This window comes from Gopherus evgoodei, chromosome 22 (genome assembly GCF_007399415.2).
Source record: "Gopherus evgoodei ecotype Sinaloan lineage chromosome 22, rGopEvg1_v1.p, whole genome shotgun sequence".
NCBI lineage: Eukaryota > Metazoa > Chordata > Testudines > Testudinidae > Gopherus > Gopherus evgoodei.
Window position 1 is genome coordinate 9,721,445 of NC_044343.1, and position 18,609 is coordinate 9,740,053.

Sequence of the window (18,609 nt, forward strand, 5' to 3'; positions counted from 1 at the left end):
TGATCGTTTGGCACTCAGGGCCGCCACATCAGCTCTGTGGCCCCTGCACCCGCTTCCATAAACTGGAGCGTTGACTGCTTAATAGTTCGCAGTTCAGTGGGCTTGCTGGCTCTGGCATCCCGTCCTCAGACATAAGCTGCACTGTGTGCGCAACTGTGAATGGCCCCACTATGCTCCTTACAGTTTATGGGGTTCGGTGTGGGCAGGAAATATGCATTCATCACCTTCTTGGGTGTCAGTAAAGGCAGCTTCCCTCCCACTCCTCTCACTGCCCCCATCCCCGGCCACCAGCAGCATCCGCGAAACCCAGCAGTGTGACCGGCTCTCCTTTGCTCGCAATAACTGTGTCCAGGCTCGGAAAAGGATGGAGCATTCCTGGTTCTACACAGGCAGCGAAACACCCCCCCCCACCTCTCCTACAAACAAAACCTCATGGCCTGATTCTCCGGTGCCTAGAGCCTTGTGCAGTCATCGGCACCTGTGCAAGACAGACGACCATGGTAGCTATACACACCCACTATGCCCGGGTGTTAATACCTGCACAGGGTGCAGGGCCGTGGAGATTCAAGCCCACAGGCTCGCCCGGTGGCACAGTGACTGCCCCACCGCAGTGCCAGTCTCGATCTCTTCTTTCAAGCACAAGTCCCACTGATTTACTTCAGACGAAGAACTTCAGTGCCGAGCCCGACGCGGGGATGCAGGACAAGAGCTAGGGCAGTGCCTTGCAACTCCACCATGCCTGTCACCCCAAAAGGTCCCCGCGTATTTTAACCGCCATGTACAGCGATCAATTCACCCCCTCTGGAATGGAGCACAGCAGCTGTTTCATGCTGGACAGTGACGCTCCAAGGCAGCAAGTGAAGCTGGATTAAAGCGGGTGCACGGCTGTAATCAAAACCTGGGTGTGTGCTGGGATGCAGTGACTCTGACCTCTGGGGAATCATGGAGGATAATTAGCCAAACAGGAGCTCCCAGGGCTGGGGCCAAAAGAGCTAATGCCACCCTTGGATACATACACAGGGCACTGTCGAGTAGGGAGGCTATCATTCCTCTTGGCACTGGTTTGACCGCTGCTGAAATACGGTGTCCAGTTTGGTGGGCATAACTCAAGAAGGATGTTGATAAATAGGAGATGGTTCAGGGAAGAGCCACGGGAATCATCCAAGGATGAGAAAACCGATCTTCTAGTGAGAGACTCTGGGAGCTCAATCTATGTAGCTTAACCAAGGGAAGGTTAAGGGGTGACTTGATCACCGTCCATAAGTACCTGCTTGGTGAACAGAACTTAGAATAATAGAATCATAGAATTGTAGAATATTAGAATCGGAAGAGACCTCAGGAGGTCATCTAGTCAACGTTGATCCTGGGCTCCACAATCTAGCAGACAAAGATATAACAAGATCCAATGGCTGGAAGCAGAAAGTCTAGAAATAAGGTACAAGTTTTTAACAGGAGGGTAAGTAATCAGTGGAACAATTCACCAGGGGTACTGGTAAATTTTCCACCATTGGCAATTTTTGGATCAAGACTGTACTGTAGGCTCTGCTCAGAAATTAATTTCATGGACATGCAGAGAGAATGGTGAGTCACTCTGCTGGGTCCTGGCTTCTATATGGATCTCATGGAGTCACGGGGTTTGCAGGTCATGTCTCTTGCCTCCTGCTCTGAGCTCCAAATCTCTCTCCTGCCGGGAGCATGAGCGGTCAGCTCCGATGGCTCTCACCTGCCAGGATTTTAGGGTCCCTTTCTCCCCTGTCTGTGGGCTTTCTTCTGGAGGATGCATGTCAGCCAGATGATTTAGATTTGATGAGACACGGCATAGAACGCTTTGACTTGCCAAAATATGTAGGTTTCTAATGAGGTCGCTGCAACTCAAAGGCTATCTATGTCCAGTCACCAACAAGACACCGCGATTCATCACTTTGGAATATGGGTCTGATAACTGGACAGGGGATTGAACTATTTCTTTTGTTCTGGTTTCAACTGAAGGGTGAAATCCTGGTGTCATTGCATGGTAAAACTCCGAGTATTGCGTGCACTAAGATCAACTCATGTTAGCACCAATATCTATGTAGGTGTTGCATTCAGTAGGGTTTTGCAAACCTAAAAGGAGCAGAATCCTGTTAATGATTTGTTTTTTCTTTAAAAATTAACTGAAAATGGAACAGAAGAACGGTCATCCTGGATCAGACCAAAGGCCCATCTAGCCCAGTATCCTGTCCTGGGATGCATTAACAGGTGTGTTGTAAACAAGACACGAGAAGTCATTCTTCCGCTTTACTCTGCGCTGGTTAGGCCTCAACTGGAGTATTGTGCCCAGTTCTGGGCACCGCATTTCAAGAAAGATGTGGAGAAATTGGAGAGGGTCCAGAGAAGAGCAACAAGAATGATTAAAGGTCTTGAGAACATGACCTATGAAGGAAGGCTGAAGGAATTGGGTTTGTTTAGTTTGGAAAAGAGAAGACTGAGAGGGGACCTGATAGCAGTTTTCAGGTATCTAAAAGGGTGTCATCAGGAGGAGGGAGAAAACTTGTTCACCTTGGCCTCCAATGGTAGAACAAGAAGCAATGGACTTAAACTGCAGCAAGGGAGATTTAGGTTGGACATTAGGAAAAAGTTCCTAACTGTCAGGGTAGTTAAACACTGGAATAGATTGCCTAGGGAAGTTGTGGAATCTCCATCGCTGGAGATATTTAAGAGTAGGTTAGATAAATGTCTATCAGGGATGGTCTAGACAGTATTTGGTCCTGCCATGAGGGCAGGGGACTGGACTCGATGACCTCTCGAGGTCCCTTCCAGTCCTAGAGTCTATGAGTCTTTCAACAGTGGCCAATGCCAGGTGCCCCAGAGGGAATGAACAGAACAGGTGATCACCAAGTCATCATCTGGCAAGGAGTTCCACAAGTTGACTGTGCATTGTGTGAAGAAGTGTTGGAAACCTAAAAGCGACAGCATTGGCCTAGGACAATCAACAGAAAGTGAAAGCGACTAGAAACGGTGCGGCTGAATAGTCTGTTTTCACTGCCCACGCTGAGCGAAACCAAAAAACAAGCAACCAGCATCACTGGAGAACAGTCAGATCCTCAGCTGGTGTCAACTGATGTAGCAGCTCCACTAACTCAATGACGTTATGCTGATAGTAAAGGGATACCATCAAGCTAATTATTTCTCATCTCAGTTACTATTAACACCTTGGATTAGGTCTGAAGACAGTTTCAATGTGATTCGGCTCTGAAAATGGCCATGTGGGTTCCCATGTTTCTCATGTTGGAATAATTCCACATCAGATCTGATCGGCTTACAAACCAGAAGATGTTTTCCTAACTTGCCGCCCTGCAAACCTTGCCCGGAATCTGAGAGTCAAGCTGTGTTCTTTCTGGTTCCTGCATCACCCAGACATCTGAGCCTAAACTTCACCATAAAAATCCAAATCTGCCTTGAACCTTTCTGAAAGCTGAGGAACTTTGGTTCGCTTTCTGGGGGTTTTAATCTGATTGGCACGGCCCCTGTGCTTCCGGGACACAGTGGTTTGGGAAGTGACAAATGGCTGAGAGGCACTTCCTGTGGCATTTCTGACTTGGAATGAACTCAGAGTTGAACTCAAGTTTCTGACTTGGAATGAACTATTGAGGTTTTCAGAGTTAAAGGGGGGCCTGGATAAGCTTGAGATATGGACGGAACCATCCCAATAAGTGATCTTCTCTGCTCACTAGGCCCCAGTACAATTCCCGCTGAAGTCAAAAGACTCTCCCACTGGTTGAGGCTGCCTCGAAGCTGCACACTCCTCACCATCTTCTTCACTGGTGGGCAGCCAGGACTGACCGTGGCAATAAATGCTCCCCTCCCCCTCTGGATCACCCCACTCCGCCTGAACAGCAGAGCATTTTATCCCTCCATTGTCAGGGGCTCGGTGACCCATCTTAGGGCCAATGGGTCCTGGGTTCTTTGCCCTTGGTGTTGCCCTCTAGTGGCCAGCTGCCTAAACTAACACACAACACCTGTGACCTCTACACTTTACGTACAGGAAATCAAGCATTGCTGGTTATTCCATGTGGTTGCTTAAAGTACATTTATATTCCTTGTATGGGAGAGGGAATCTGTATACCTCGGGGCAGCTAATAGCCCTCCCTGAATCTAACAGCTCTCTTTATCGTGGGTTTTGTTTGGGGCATTCCATGCCCAAATGACAAGTGTTCTGCCTCCAGTGCCTTGTCCTTGTGAACTGGGCAAAGGGGTTGGTTCACCCCGAAGATTACAAGCACAAAATGTGTGTGATTTTGACCATATGGCGAAGAGCGAGTAGGGCCGGAGAACCAAATATAAGTGTCTGGAAGGTTTAAACATTAGGGAGGGGAAAGGAATGTACAGGGAGGCCCAGTGGGGTATAACTGAGAATAATTGGATGAAATGGAGCAAAAGAAACACTTGGTATGTTTAATATAAGGAACTCTTCCTGACAGCGAGATCTATAATCGGGATCATTTCAGAAGAATTCTGGGGCTGGACAAAGCTGTGGCAGCAAATAGAACATTATATGAGATATTATGTCATGCAAGTTATGGTGGGAGTGGAAGACATAATCAAGCATATAGACCTATAAAAGTCACAGAGGGGCAAACCAAGGTTTAGGGGATCAACTGCCCCCTTGCCCCATAGCAAATGATGCCTGTCTATAATTATGTGGAAACCCAGGACCGGCTGGGACCACCACAGATACAACAACAACACTGCAAACTACCATTCAGTGGAACAGTCTCCCAAGAGAAATGGAGAGAGTGTCACTGACAGAGACATTTAAAACTAGACTGAGAAAAGCCCTGGTGAACAGACGGTCGGGAGGAATCTTGTGCCGGCTGGGGAAATTGACTAGATGGCCCAATAAGTCCTTTCCAGTTCCCACAGTTTCCAAGCTTCTATGATGGATCCAAACCAAAAGACGAACAGAAATAACAGACCCCAGGAACCCTCGGGACCCTCCGCACAGCTGACACCAGACCCTGAGCTGTCAAAGTCTAAACCCTACTGATGAAAATGGATAAAACCGAGATAGAAATCCCGTCTGGCTGGTGTGTCCGAGGATGATAGCGACTCTTCTCCCATGGAAATCGGTATCGGCTGCCATTAGAGAAACTCAAGGCTTACAGCCACTGTGATATTGGACCAAATCGCTGCTGAGAACAGCTCTGGCCCCAATTTGAAAATTTAAATCTTGCCGCACACCCCTAGTTGGCGCCAAAGTCAGAGGGTAGCAGTCCTTCCGCAGTGCTCACACCAGCCCAGCATTCAGTGCCTCTCTTGATTTCATTTTGCTGGAAGTGATCACCAAGGTTATTTTATAAACGCCTTCCTATTTATAGCACAGCTCCACCAACCCTAATGAGATAATCTGCTGGCATTTCACCATCGCTAACATTTACCTTGATGTTTAAAATAACATGGTCCGGGGGATTAAATTAGGAAAAAAAAACCTTAAAAAATATAATCAAGGCAGAGAAACATATGACCAGTCCAAACTGCCAAATGCCTGATGCTGGCTAAAAAAATTAGCGGCACTGTAGCTTTTTGGGGGCAGACAGTTAATAAGCCACATATTACAGGAGGGAAAGCAAGCCTTGGCAGCTCATGAAGTCAGAGAGAGAGAGAGAGAAAGCAAAGTGTGCTTATTCTCAGGAACCAGGGCAGCTAAGAACATATAATTCTGCAGCCCGATTACAACTTTGGGGCTTCGTAATTGAGAGTTTCACCCCATAGCCGCTTTGCAACAGGGTCTCAGCTTTTAGAACAAACAAGTGTGCAATCAGGGAGCTTAGCCCAGTCCAAGCAGTTGACTGGTGTGTTTGGGAGAGCCAGGGAGCAATCGAGAGCAAATGCCTGACTCCTGCTGTTTGCAGCCGCTCTGAAACACAACCCAGAGGTTTTATGGAAACTCTGAATGTTGGAGACGGGTGAACATGGTTTTCATTCTCATAAATGTTTTTCCAGCATGCAGTATTCCTCAGCCTCATTCCTTCAACCGGAGACTGTTTGGATTTCAAAGAACATCTGCATAACCCCCATCCAGTAACCCCCACAAGCCCAACCTCTGACAATTTGCTCTGTAACGATTTCTTTATTAAGAAAGTGAATTACCTTGGTTATCTTTTCCCCCTCTTTCTTCTGTTCCCCCCTTCTAGTCTGTCCGTGTCTCTTCTTCTTCCCAGCTGCAGCCAAAAGCGTCTCTCTCCCTCCTGCGTGTCAGAAACTTTCCAGGCTGCGGGTGTGTGTGTGTTGTCCTTCCTCAAGTCACAGCAGAATAGCCTTCTTCTGTCAGAGGTCGGCAGCTCTTGAGTGAGAGGCTTTGCTGAAAAGTCTCCTTTCAGGAAGTAAGCGGTAATCAGAGAGCAGCTTGCAGGCAGCATGGATAGGGGCTGTTAAAAAAAAAAAATCACCGCTCACTCAGGAATTTTGCCAGGGATACACACACACACACACACAAAAGTCAAAACCCCACAAGGCCATAAAAGCCCTGCCCAGACTGATGAAATCACAAAAGAAGGCAGGCCTTTTCTGCTACAAAATAAAACTACTCAGTTTCCCTGTTCTAAAAGGAAACAATCCATCCCTGACTTGAATTAATGGGACCAACTTTTTGCACTGTGATTGTACCAGGCCCATCACGGTGGGGTTCTGCTCCATGACGGGTGCTTCTAAGGGCGACCGTAATTACATATGGTAAATAATTATACAACTTAATGACCAGGAAACTAGAGCAGCAGTTCTTAACCAGGGGTATGTGTACCCCTGGGAGTATGCATAGGTCTGCCAGGGAGTTCATCAACTCATCCAGATATTTGCGTTGTTTTACAACATAAAAAGCACTAGAAAAGTCAGTACAGAGTAAAATTTCATACAATGACTTGTTTATATAACTCTATAACATTGAAATGTAAGTACAAAATTTATATTCCAATTTATTTATTTTATAATTATATGGCAAAAATGAGAAAGTTGGCCATTTTTCAGTAGTAGGGTTCTGTGACACTTCTGTATGTTTATATCTGATTTTTGTAAGGAAGCAGTTTTTTAAGTGAGGTGAAACTTGGGGGTACGCAAGACAAATCAGATTCCTTAAAGGGGTACAGTCATCTGGAAAGGTTGAGAGCCTCTGAATTAGAGGAATGGATCTGAAGGGTTTGTGCAATAGATGTTTTAGAAATTGGGCTGCTTTCCTTTTCCACAATGAATAAAGAAAAGGTCCTCCCCTCCCAAATGCCTACGTTTCTTTTTCACTGAAGATTTAACCATAGAAATATCAGATCATCAAATCTGGTCATCCCTGGACCATTCCGAGGAATTGTATCGTGAGCTCTCACTCCTTTACGAAAAGCGTTGGTGGGAGGGGTTGGTTCTTTAGCAAAAACATCCTTTCTCCAACTCATTACTAGGCACTGGAGTTCAATACCCAAATACTGAGTTTGATGGTCCGTCTTTCGGGGGACTGCCACCCTTTCAACTCAGCCTTGTCCACAGTTCAAGTCTCCCCCGCCAGCTTGCTGGAAAAGTTCAGGGCCCAGCTGACCCAGCACAAATGTCTGCCCTGCTGCTAGTGACAGTGCTACTTAAATCGCTTGCTAGCCTGGCAAGGTTAGCTCTGAATATCCTTCTGTTCCCCTATTGCCTCAGGGAGCTCACAGAGGGGTCACTTTGGCCACACAGAATCATAGAATATCAAGGTTGGAAGGGACCTCAGGAGGTATCTAGTCCAACCCCCTGCTCAAAGCAGGACCAACATCAACTAAATCATCCCAGCCAGGGCTTTGTCAAGCCTGACGTTAAAACCTCTAAGGAAGGAAATTCCACCACCTCCCTCGGAACCCATTCCAGTGCTTCAACACCCTCCTAGTGAAATAGTGTTTCCTAATATCCAACCTAGACCTCTCCCCCTGCAACTTGAGACCATTGCTCCTTGTTCTGTCATCAGGTACCACATGGCCTATTCCCAATCAGTGTGGAAACACAGGCTGCAGGGTTTTGTGACTTCTGGGGACCATCAGGAGCAGACAAAGAGGGTGAACTGGGGAAAGAAGGACTGCAGCCCTTTACCCTGCAGCAAAGGGCGCCTGCCTCCCAAAATCCCGCAGCCCGCCACACTCCTAGCTCAAACCAGGGCATGTTGGAGAAAAGAGCCATCCGGTGCAGTGACTTAGTGTGCATACAGGCCCCACTAGCCTGTAGACTAATGGCTCTCAACCAGAGGTACACATACCCCTGGGGGTATGCACAGCGCTTCCAGGAGGTACATCAACTCATCTAGGTATTTGCTCAGTTTTAGAACAGGCTACATAAAAAGCACTAGCGAAGTCAGTACAGACTAAAATTTTCATACAGACAATGACTTGTTTATGCTGCTCTGCATGCTGTACACTGAAACGTAAGTGCCGTATTTATAGTCCAGTTGATTTGTTTTAGAATGATATGGTAAAAATGAGAACGAAAGCAGTTTCTCAGTAGTAGCGTGCTCTGACGCTTTTGTATTTTCATGTCTGATTTTGTAAGCAAGGTGTTTTTAAACGATGTGAAATTGGGGTACGCAAGACAAATCAGACTCCTGAGAGGGGGGCGGTCATCTGGAAAGGTTGAGAGCCGCTGCGATACAAGATAAAAGCCATACTCTGGGGTTAAAGGATGTCTTCCAGTCCCAAGTGGCAGTGGCTTGGCTGGTTCTGCCTATGCACGTTTCAGCCAAGGACCCCGATGTCTGTATAGAACCCAGCCCAGATTTCATTCTGAAAGCCCCAGCAAGAGGCTGATATTCTGGTGGGTGGGTAACACACACATGGCTACTTCGGAAGCATAGACAGCAGAGGTCAGAGCCGCCGGCATCTCTGCACGAGGCGATACTGGAGCACAGAAAACATCAGGCAAGAAAACGCCTTTTCATTTACGGACATTAAAAACCCAAAGGAATTGGCCATGTATTGCATAAAAGCAATTCAAAGAGGAGGTGATTTCTGGGTTACAGTCTTGGCCAGCTCTCGTGGTGGGTGGGAAGAGTGGCTTCCTTCCTTCCTCTCCATACAGTTCATGCTGCCTTGGCCATTGTACGAGCCCCCAAAGTACATGCATAAAAGAGCAGCTAAACAAGGTATTTGGGGGCTTAATTGTTGAATGGAACTGCTGCTGGCCAGGGGAAAACTCACTAATTGCACTGAACATGGCCTGAAGCCAGGCAAAGGACTTTCGAATGACTTCTCTCTGCTAAAGCTTCTCATCATGCACACTTCATGTATCATTTGCAAGGAAAGGAGGTTTCAGACATACACCTTTCCTGCCCAGGAATTTGCTGCCCTGCTTTCTCTCCCCCTGATACTTGTTTTTCCCCCCTTGGGGGAAGAGATTCTCCTTGTATTGGAGGTTGGATTTTGTGACTTCTCAACTGATCTGCAGAGATGCCGCTAGAAACCATATCGTAACATACAAGGGGGGCAGGGTTAATGTACCATCATCTGCCTTATGCTCAAAGCCTCCTAGCCCTGCATCTGAGCACCGAGTCATTCTGGGGAACTCTGTCTTCTGCCCACGCAGTCTCCCTCTCCTTGTAGGGCACCTGGCTGGGACTGGCTGTCATTCACAGCCCGAGGGAGGAGTGGATTTCCTGGCTGCCATGAACCAGAGCCCTTCTCACCCCGGTAATAGCACCTCCAACCCTAAGAACTGGCCAGGCCTAAGGTGACTCACGCTGGAGCCATCCAGGAGCTTCCTGGTTGTGACTATCCTGCAAATCCGCAGCAGCAGAGATAGAATTCAGTTCCAGCTACTTCTAAAGCACAGATCTCTGCTGCTAAAGCAAATGGAGAACCTCCCTCAAGCTGATTGCAGTGCTTGGCGGCAGACACACAGTTGTACAGTTCAGATTCTCTCCAGTAGAGGGCACCGGTGACAAAATGAAGATGTCGGGGAGGACTGGCACGCAAACCCTGCCGTTCGACTAACTATGCGCACTGTTGTTTCAGGATCCTCTCCCTCTCGCAATGAAGAATTTGGGGCCCGTTTCCAGGAGACACTCAAAATCCCACTCCGCTGGCTTTGCTGCAGCCTCACTAGTTTGGACCCTAGCAGTTGGGAGCCAGAGAATCAGCAAGGGCCTAAAAAGCAGTTTACACTGCGCCCTCGTGTGGCCACAACTGGCAATAGTCACATCAGGATTCAGGTTATTTCAAATGCACTCAGAACTTCTCACATTTTCTCCACATGACATTGCATTTGGCCTGAACAGAACCTTTTGCTCTAAAGGTCCGGACTGCTTAGTTGTCACCCGTAATGAAATGCGGAGATCCCGCAGAGCAGCTGTACGGAGTCCGATCCCATCCCTCTAGAAAGGTTGTAAACATGATCACATACAGCCTGACGCACACGGCAGTCATCATCACTGGCTACAGTTGTCAGATTCCCCCCAAATCTGTGGGGTGCTCCTGAGTTTTCAGGGGCCTGCCCCACAGCTCTGGCTCGTAGGGTAATTAAAGAGCCCCTGATAGTATCTGAGGTCTTGCGATGTTGCTCTGCAACACCGTGTCACGACATTGTGCCTTTTGTTGCAATGTGGCATCCCGACAAGACGACACAAAGAAGTGTGTGACACAGAGGCCTAGTGCTGTGTTGTGATCGTTTTATAGCACAGCAAAATAAAATCAGGAACCAGGTCTTTCTGTGCTGAGATCATGGTCTCTACCACCTTCAGTTATCCCCGTCTACCCAGCTATCCCCTCAGTCAAAAAGCCTTAGACCTAACGTATGCGCCAAACAACATCCCGATCACCTGATTGTACTTTCCCCCCACTTCATGTGCCATCTAAATTGTCAGCAACTCAGGTCATGGATTTTTTTTATGTTTGTACAGCACCCAGCACAATGAGGACCTGCTTGGGACCTTTAGGTGCTATCATAATAAACAGCAGCAGCAGCGAGTAACTCGTGCTCCCAGCACCTTTTGCCACCCAAAAGTTGCAAGGCTGAGCCCTTGCAAGTGAAACTGACTACCAAAAAAAAGTGAAACTGACATCCTTGATTTTCATAGCCTGAGCTGAGAGAAATGCAAAAAGGAAGCAAGCTAACAGCACCAATAGGGAGAAATAGATCCCATTTGAAAAAAAAATGCGATCAGTTTCATTAATCTTAGGTATTCCTTGTCATGGAGATGATTAAATGTGTTTGGTGCAGGTCACTTGACGTCGCCCTAACTACACCTCCAAAGTTGTATTGTGTCACTAGGGAGAACAAAGGCCCAGTCTGGAAGTGTTATTGAACAACTGATGGCTTTGACAGCGTGGCCAGAAGGGGACATGGCTTATTGCCCGGGCCTAATAGGGGCTTTAAACAAGGACAAATGTGCAGGCGAATGCAGTGGAGAGAAAGGGCCCTTGGCTGAGGCTAAACAGGCATTCAATAGCTCAGGCTGACAGTAAGGTTGGTATGTTTAATCACACTCCGGACCCTGTACTGTGCAGCATCCTGCACGTAATAACACACAGAGATGGCGGTAGTCCCTTGCGCACATTTAAATTCAGCTTGATGGTTGACTTCCCTCTCATGTGCAAATACCTCCATTTTTCCTGTTATACAAAGCTGGCTTCCTTCCTCTGCGTCCTTTGATCGGTTTCCAGGAAAGGATTTCAGCAATACCGGGACCCTTTAAGAGCACCCCTTACCGCAGCACCCTTTGGGATAATCAGACCAAAGCCTGACTCTGATCTCCCAATGTATATCGGAGGCGGCTCCGTTTCCACCAGTATGTGCAATCAGAGTGAGTGGACAGGCCCCAAGGCCTGGTACTTATGGCATGCTATGGTACTTATACAGTCTGTTACCAGAATTTCTGGGCACCTCACAATTGTTAATGGATTTATCCTCAACACCCAGCAGGTAGGACATTCCCATTTCATAGATGGGGAACTGAGGCCTAAAGAAACAATGTGATTTGCCACCCAAGCCTCCCAAACCCCTGGCTAGTTCCCCAACCACTAGGCTTTCCTTCCTCACCTCATCAGCCTGTTGATTTTGAATCCAGATGACCCGGTTCCCCTGGGTTTTTTTGAGCATTACTTTTTTTCGCCATGAGGCCCTGATTCATGGATATCATCTTGTCTTCCTCAGCTGGCCAAAGCATGGATATCGATGCATGTGGACGGTCTCCTGGGGCATCTTGAGAGGATGCTGGGTTGTTAAAAATCCGAGAATCTGCAGGAGGCCAGACCCAAAGTCCACGAGATCCAATGGACAGGCTCTGGCTGAGGCCCTTGGACACGGCAGCTAATCCAGCCGCGTGCATCCTTAATCATAGTTCTGGCCTGAAGCGCAGTGAATTAAGGAAGGCATCTCAGCTCTCAAGGGTGGCAGAAAGAACTGTTTTAAGGCAACAGAATGGGAGGTAGTGAGGCTGATTTACACAGCGTCGCTGGAGACGGTGATTTATAAAGCATAGGACAGAGGAGGGTGATGGGCAAACATATGGGAATCATTTATGGATTATATTGATGGGTCTGGGATTAATGTATGAAAATATGTCACCCTGTTATATTTTGTTGGAAGGCTTGCAGGACTGTGAACATTTCTTGCTAAAGTATGCATTCTGTTGCCAAGTTGTGGAATAATGTTTCTGTCATCTTGCTGCAGGGGCTGTGGGACTGACTGGTGTGGTTGTGATGTGTTGTGTAATTAGGGCTTAGTCAATCACTGGGCTATGAATGTGTTTGCAGAGACATGAGCAGTGTGTGTGTGTGTATGTGTGTGTGTGTGTGTGTGTGTGTGTGCATGCATACACACCTCTGCCCTCTCCTGGAGGAATCAGAATTGCCCAGCTGTATGTCAGAGGTACACATACCCCCAGAGGGTACGCAGAGGTCTTCCAGGAGTTCCATCAACTCATCTAGATATTTCCCTATTTTACAACAGGCTACACAAAAAGCACTAACAAAGTCAGTACAAATGAAAATTTCATACAGACGACATGTTGATGCTGCTCTATATACAGTACATGGAAACATAAGTAAAATATTTATATTCCAATTGATTTTTTTCATAATTATATGGAAAAATGAAGTCAGCAATTGTTCATTAATGATGTGCTGTGACACTCCTGTATTTTTATGTCTGATTTTGTAAGCAAGTAGTTTTTAAGTTAAGTGAAACTTGGGAAGTACAGAAGAGAAATCAGACTCCTAAAAGGGTACAATAGTCTGGAAAGGTTGAGAGTCACTGTCCTATACTACCGAGAGATATCTCTGGCTTCCCTTTAGCTCAAATTCACTGCTTCCTTGAAGCAGGAAGATCTGGGTCCTATCCCTACTGAAGTTTTGAGTGGGGATGGTATGCAGCGTAGCAGTCCTGTGTTTAGTGTTAAACCTTTAATATAGGCTGGTGTTCACAATCTCATGCTGCTGCAGAATTTAATGTGAGAAAAGAAATCCCAGATTGAAACCTGGCAATAAAACCCCGTGGGGTCGGGGGGTTGGGGAGAAGAGAAACATTCATGGGTAGCTGGTCTGTCATATGCTTTCCATCCTAGGACCTTATTTGCACTCGTCCGAGGACCTTAAAACACTTTGGAAACATCAATGGATTAAACCTCAAACTACTGGACCAGTGTATCTCAACATTTTCCATACCTGCACCCTCTCCCCTCTTCCATACCAGAACTCGCCCTGGAATCACCCTCCAAATCTAGCTGGGATATAGCTCGGACCAATCTGAGAAGGGCAGAGTGGTTGTGACCCGCCCAGGTTCAGAACCCCTCCACTAAACATCTCAGCCCCCTTCCTTAAACAGACAGAAACCAAACCCAGGAGTTATTTGACCACGTGGGAGGCCAAGGCTGGTTTTTGTATGGTGGAAGGGACTATGTGACCACTGACCTCTAGTGGATTGAATCAGATCTGTTCAGAAGCTTGTGCTGCCCTCCGTGGAAGGTGGCCATGGAGAGGACCAAATCCCAAATCCAAATACAACTAAGAGCCAATGCAGCTTTTCCTATATCCTCAAAGGCTGGGATTTTGGAGGCAAAAGGCGCTAAGCTCTGTTCCCCACATCGTGACTATGGTGTAGACAGGGCCTTTGCTGCGCGCCTTTTCAGAGAGGGCTCAACAAAGTCATCTGAAGGAGGAATGGGATAGGCCAAAATGCATCCACAGGACCATGATTTCCAAGGCAAGGAATCGTTGCCTCTTTCAGCACCTGTGGGGCTCTGGGGGAACCAGGATGTGAAATACCTGCAGCATGCTCAGTAAAACGGCAGAAAGGGGATTTGTGAACCAAAGAACTGGGACCGTTATCATGGGTCTTTTCCAGGGCCGGCTCTAGCAATTTCGCCGCCCCAAGCACGGTGGCACGCCGCGGGGGTTGCTCTGCCGCTCGCCGGTCCCGCGGCTCCGGTGGACCTCCCGCAGGCGTGCCTGCAGATGCTCCACCGGTGCCGCAGGACCGGTGGACCCTCCACAGGCACACCGGCGGGAGGTCCACCAGAGCCACCTGCCACCCTTCCAGCAACCGGCAGAGCGCCCCCCACCGCATGCCACCCCAAGCACGCGCTTGGCGCGCTGTGGCCCGGAGCCGGCCCTGGTCTTTTCTATGCAGCAGCACAGGAGATGGACAAAGCCAAAGCTTGGTCACTGTTCTGAGACCATGGAGAAAGAGGCACTGAGCAGAATGAGATCCTCCCGACGTGCCTTCTGGGTGCTCGCAATGAGCTACTGTTATTGCTGCTACCGCCCTGTAAAGGAACATAGAGCTTTTCTCATAAGGAGGCAAGGTCTGCCTGCTGACAAATAGAGTCGAGATGGCTGGATAGGTAATGGGATGTGGATCCTCTCCCCTCTCAGATAGTGATTTACAGCCAGTGCAGGGGTAACCCTAAGTCTTTCCCATCTGAGGCTGTTCAGCATGAAATGGATTGGTGGATCTCAGAGAGTGGACAGATGTGATGTTATTGACATGAACTGTAACCATATGGATCATTGTGGCAACCAAGTTCCTGTAGTGGCACCAAATCTTGTATAAAGGGGGTCAAATAAGATGTCTAAGACAAGGTTATGGTTTGCTGGTTATGATTATGCTATCTGTGTGCATGTGTCATTTTTGTATTTAAAGTTATAAGTATTGGTTTTATACTGTCTGTATTTCAAACTTGTGCTATGCTTCTGGATTACACCCCAGACAAGTTGGTGTCAGCTCTGCCTAGCCTGCTTGTTGGCCCATTAAGGACCATCAGCTACACAACTGACCCATTGAGAGACAGCAGATACACCTTGTGACTCAGCAAGACATGCAGGGACATGCCTATAGGCAGAACTCTGAGGTTTTTCCATGCCGTGTGATGGACAGCTCATCCTTGGGACAAAGAAAGCGGAGACCACATGGCAAGAGACTATAAAAAGCTGCTGCATCTCCTCCATCTTGTCTTCAGTCCTGTTTCTTACCTTGGGGGGGACTTTGCTACAAACGTAAGCTCTACACAAAGGACTGATGAGACATCCCAGCTGGGGATGTTCCAGAAACTTGATCTGAACCTGCAGTTTATTCCATGACTGCTACAAGCCTGAACCAAGAACTTTGCCATCACTGTATGTAATTGCTTCCATTTAACCAATTCTAGCTCTCATCTATATCTTTTTCCTTTTATGAATATACCTTTAGATTGTAAAGGATTGGCAACAGCGTGATTTGTGGGTAAGATCTGATTTATATATTGACCTGGATCTGGGGCTTGGTCCTTTGGGATCAAGAGAACCTTTATTCTTTTACTGGGGCATTAGTTTTCATAACCATTCATCCCCATGATGAGTGGCTCTGGTGGTGATACTAGCAAACTGGAGTGTCTAAGGGAATTGCTTGTGTGACTTGTGGTTAGCCAGTGGGGTGAAACCAAAGTCCTCTCTGTCTGGTTGGTTTGGTTTGCCTTAGAGGTGGAAAAACCCCAGCCTTGGGCAGTGACTGCCCTGCTTGAAGAAATTTGTCCTGAATTGGCACTCTCAGTTGGGTCCCGCCAGAACCAGCACTGTTACAACGGGTGTCATATCCCAAAAAACCAGCAGCGGGGCAATACAAATGGCCCTTTCTTGGCAGTCTGAGTAGAGCAGCCAGGCGCAGATTCCCTGCGCTCTAGCCCCCAGTGATTTCCAGGGAAGGACTGTGGCATGTTAGCAAGGTGCATTTGTGCCAAAGGGCTCATTTTCCGGATGGCATCTGCTCCGTGGATGAACTTTGCTCTCCAGGCAGGGCACGTCAGTTTCTTCTTTTGATTTTGTTTTCCTCCATACCAAGCAGTAATGCAACCATGTCGGGCTGGTTCTCAGAACTCTGTACCCCTTCAGAGTTGCAGAGCCTTTTTCTCTTCTTTCCTTTCCTGTCTTTGCGACAAGGAAATAGGTCACATTTCAAAGAAACCTATAGGCGGGGGTTTGCGAATGTCAGTCAGCAGAGGGGATGGGATGTGGCCTGTTTCCCTCTCGCTCTCTTCTGAAGCCATCACGTTGCTTTTACACCCAGGAATATCGTTTGCTTTCTTTCTGCGTATTTGATGTAAAGAAATCCAGCCAGGACCCTCACCCCATCTGCAAAGTCAGGTAAGCTACAGTGCGTGGTCCCTTCTCTTATATCTTTCTCTATGTCCTCAGAGCACTGAGGGCCTGTTAAGTATCACTGCAGATGCGCTGAGCCCGATTCACCGCTGCATGGCTCCAGTTTCACCCTTGGATTGCTCTGTTGATTTCAGGAGTGGTGCAACAGAACAAAACTGGAGGAAGGTTAGAGTGTTTCAGGCCCCCTGAGTTTTCTTTTAAAACAGAGCGGGGTTAGACAGCTTGGGGTAGGGATTAAAATGGCCTGACATCCTTTTACCCAGTGGCTCTCAAACTTTTCCATACCAGGACTCACCTCCAGAGCCTTTTCTCCCATCTAACTGGGATCTAGCCTGAAGCCCTGGTCCCAGTTAGCAATACGGGAAGGAGAGCATGGCTGAGATTCCCTGACACCTGTTCACGAACACCTTTAAAGAGAGGGCCTTCGTAGGCTCTCCACCTACAAATATCGACATAAACTATACTCCACAAGACAGGCTGTTGGCAAATTTTCATCTATTTCCCTAAATTTTTTAGTCATTTCATCTTGCTCTGCACTTGTCTAGTGAAGACAGGCAACATTGCAAAATCCCATCAATTCAAGCTTGGTTATGGAAAAAAATGGAACAAAGGAAATTTGAGGTTAAGTTTCCGGAAACCTTTCTTAACGGTCAGATTTGTTAGACCGTGGAATAAGCTTCCAAGGGAAACAGTGGAAACTCCATCAACTTGGGTCAGTTATAAGTAGATCAGGACAAAGAACTGGAGAAAAGATCACAGGGAAGGCTCCTATCTTGGCAGGGGGGTGGAATTAGGTGATCTAAGAAGATTTTTGTCAACCGTGCCTGATTTCTATATTTTTTCCATTCATTATCCTTTCTCTACTGGCGTGGAGGAGTCGCAAAGCTTCCTGTATGCCATGCTGATATTCCTGTAAAATGCTTTGGCACCACAGTTGAGGAAGACACAATTTCATAAACAAATAGGCATGAAGCCACAATTGCATTAAATGTTAACTTGTAAAGTGGATGGAGGGTTTTATAACATTTTATAAAGGTTCTTTTCTACCAAGACAATAATTAGGAGACAATACATGACAAGGTCACTCCTGTCCTTGGGCAACTGTCTTTTAACCAACCAATGCCCTGAGCACATTTGTCCTTTAATTGGCCAATGCCTGGGAAATGAAGGAGCGGGCAGAGGGTTTTCTTGGTTACCTATCTCTGCTGCAGCCTCTGTGCAGCAGTAAAACGGGGCTGGGACCTGTTACGAGCAGATGTTCCACTGGGAAGTTAGCCTGTAAACATGACGTGCATGGGCCATGGGTTGAGGGCCATGTCACGTTTTGCACTGTGTCCTGGGCACGTCAGGCAGCACCGAAGTGGCAAAGGTTTGGGAAGACAGACTTGGCTCAAGAATGGCAATAAATATCTTAGCAAGGCTGGGTCTTGACTAACACAAACCTTGGCTGCATGGGGCCAGCAGCAAAAGAAGCAAAGAGGTCGGGGACTGGCCAGGCCATTGAGACTGAACCATTTTTCACCCCTAATGATGGCCTTCTAGGTCAGGGTTGAAACATTTTATCGAGGGGGGGGGGAAGAGAGAGAAGCTTGTGTTTGTCGATATCCATCTAGGTGAAGACCTATGTAAGTGTGTTGCAGAACACCGGTCTTGGGGTAACTGGGATGTGGCTTTCTAGACAGAATGTGGGGAATCAATATGAAATAACTTGAAATTCCACATATGTTGTAGAGCACCTGCTTTTCTTTGAACCGTTGTTAATCCCAGCTACCATAACAAAATATTAAACAGACTGCAACATATGGATTGTCAGCATTATGACTTCTGCTGCATACTGTATCATTTGTCTGTCTGGGATCATTCCCTCTGCCTCCCAGTGGTTAATCTGTATTTTTAAATTTAGTTCATCCTGACTAATTATCATCAATGATTTTGTTTCTATTGCAATACCACCCCCAGGCCCTGATCGAGGGCCCATTTGCGAGGCACCTTACATCCTTGG

At 47.3% G+C, this 18,609-nt stretch overlaps 1 protein-coding gene across 1 annotated transcript in view; it reads left to right on the forward strand.

Moving 5' to 3' along the window:
• The first annotated feature begins 16,444 nt into the window (after window positions 1–16,444).
• The window catches only part of LOC115638731 (tyrosine-protein kinase ZAP-70), a 45,089-nt gene continuing 42,924 nt past the window's right edge, over window positions 16,445–18,609 (forward strand). The window contains exon 1 of the mRNA XM_030540681.1: window positions 16,445–16,592. The gene's annotated coding sequence lies outside the window, so the exon portion shown is untranslated. The remainder of the gene's footprint in view (window positions 16,593–18,609) is intronic.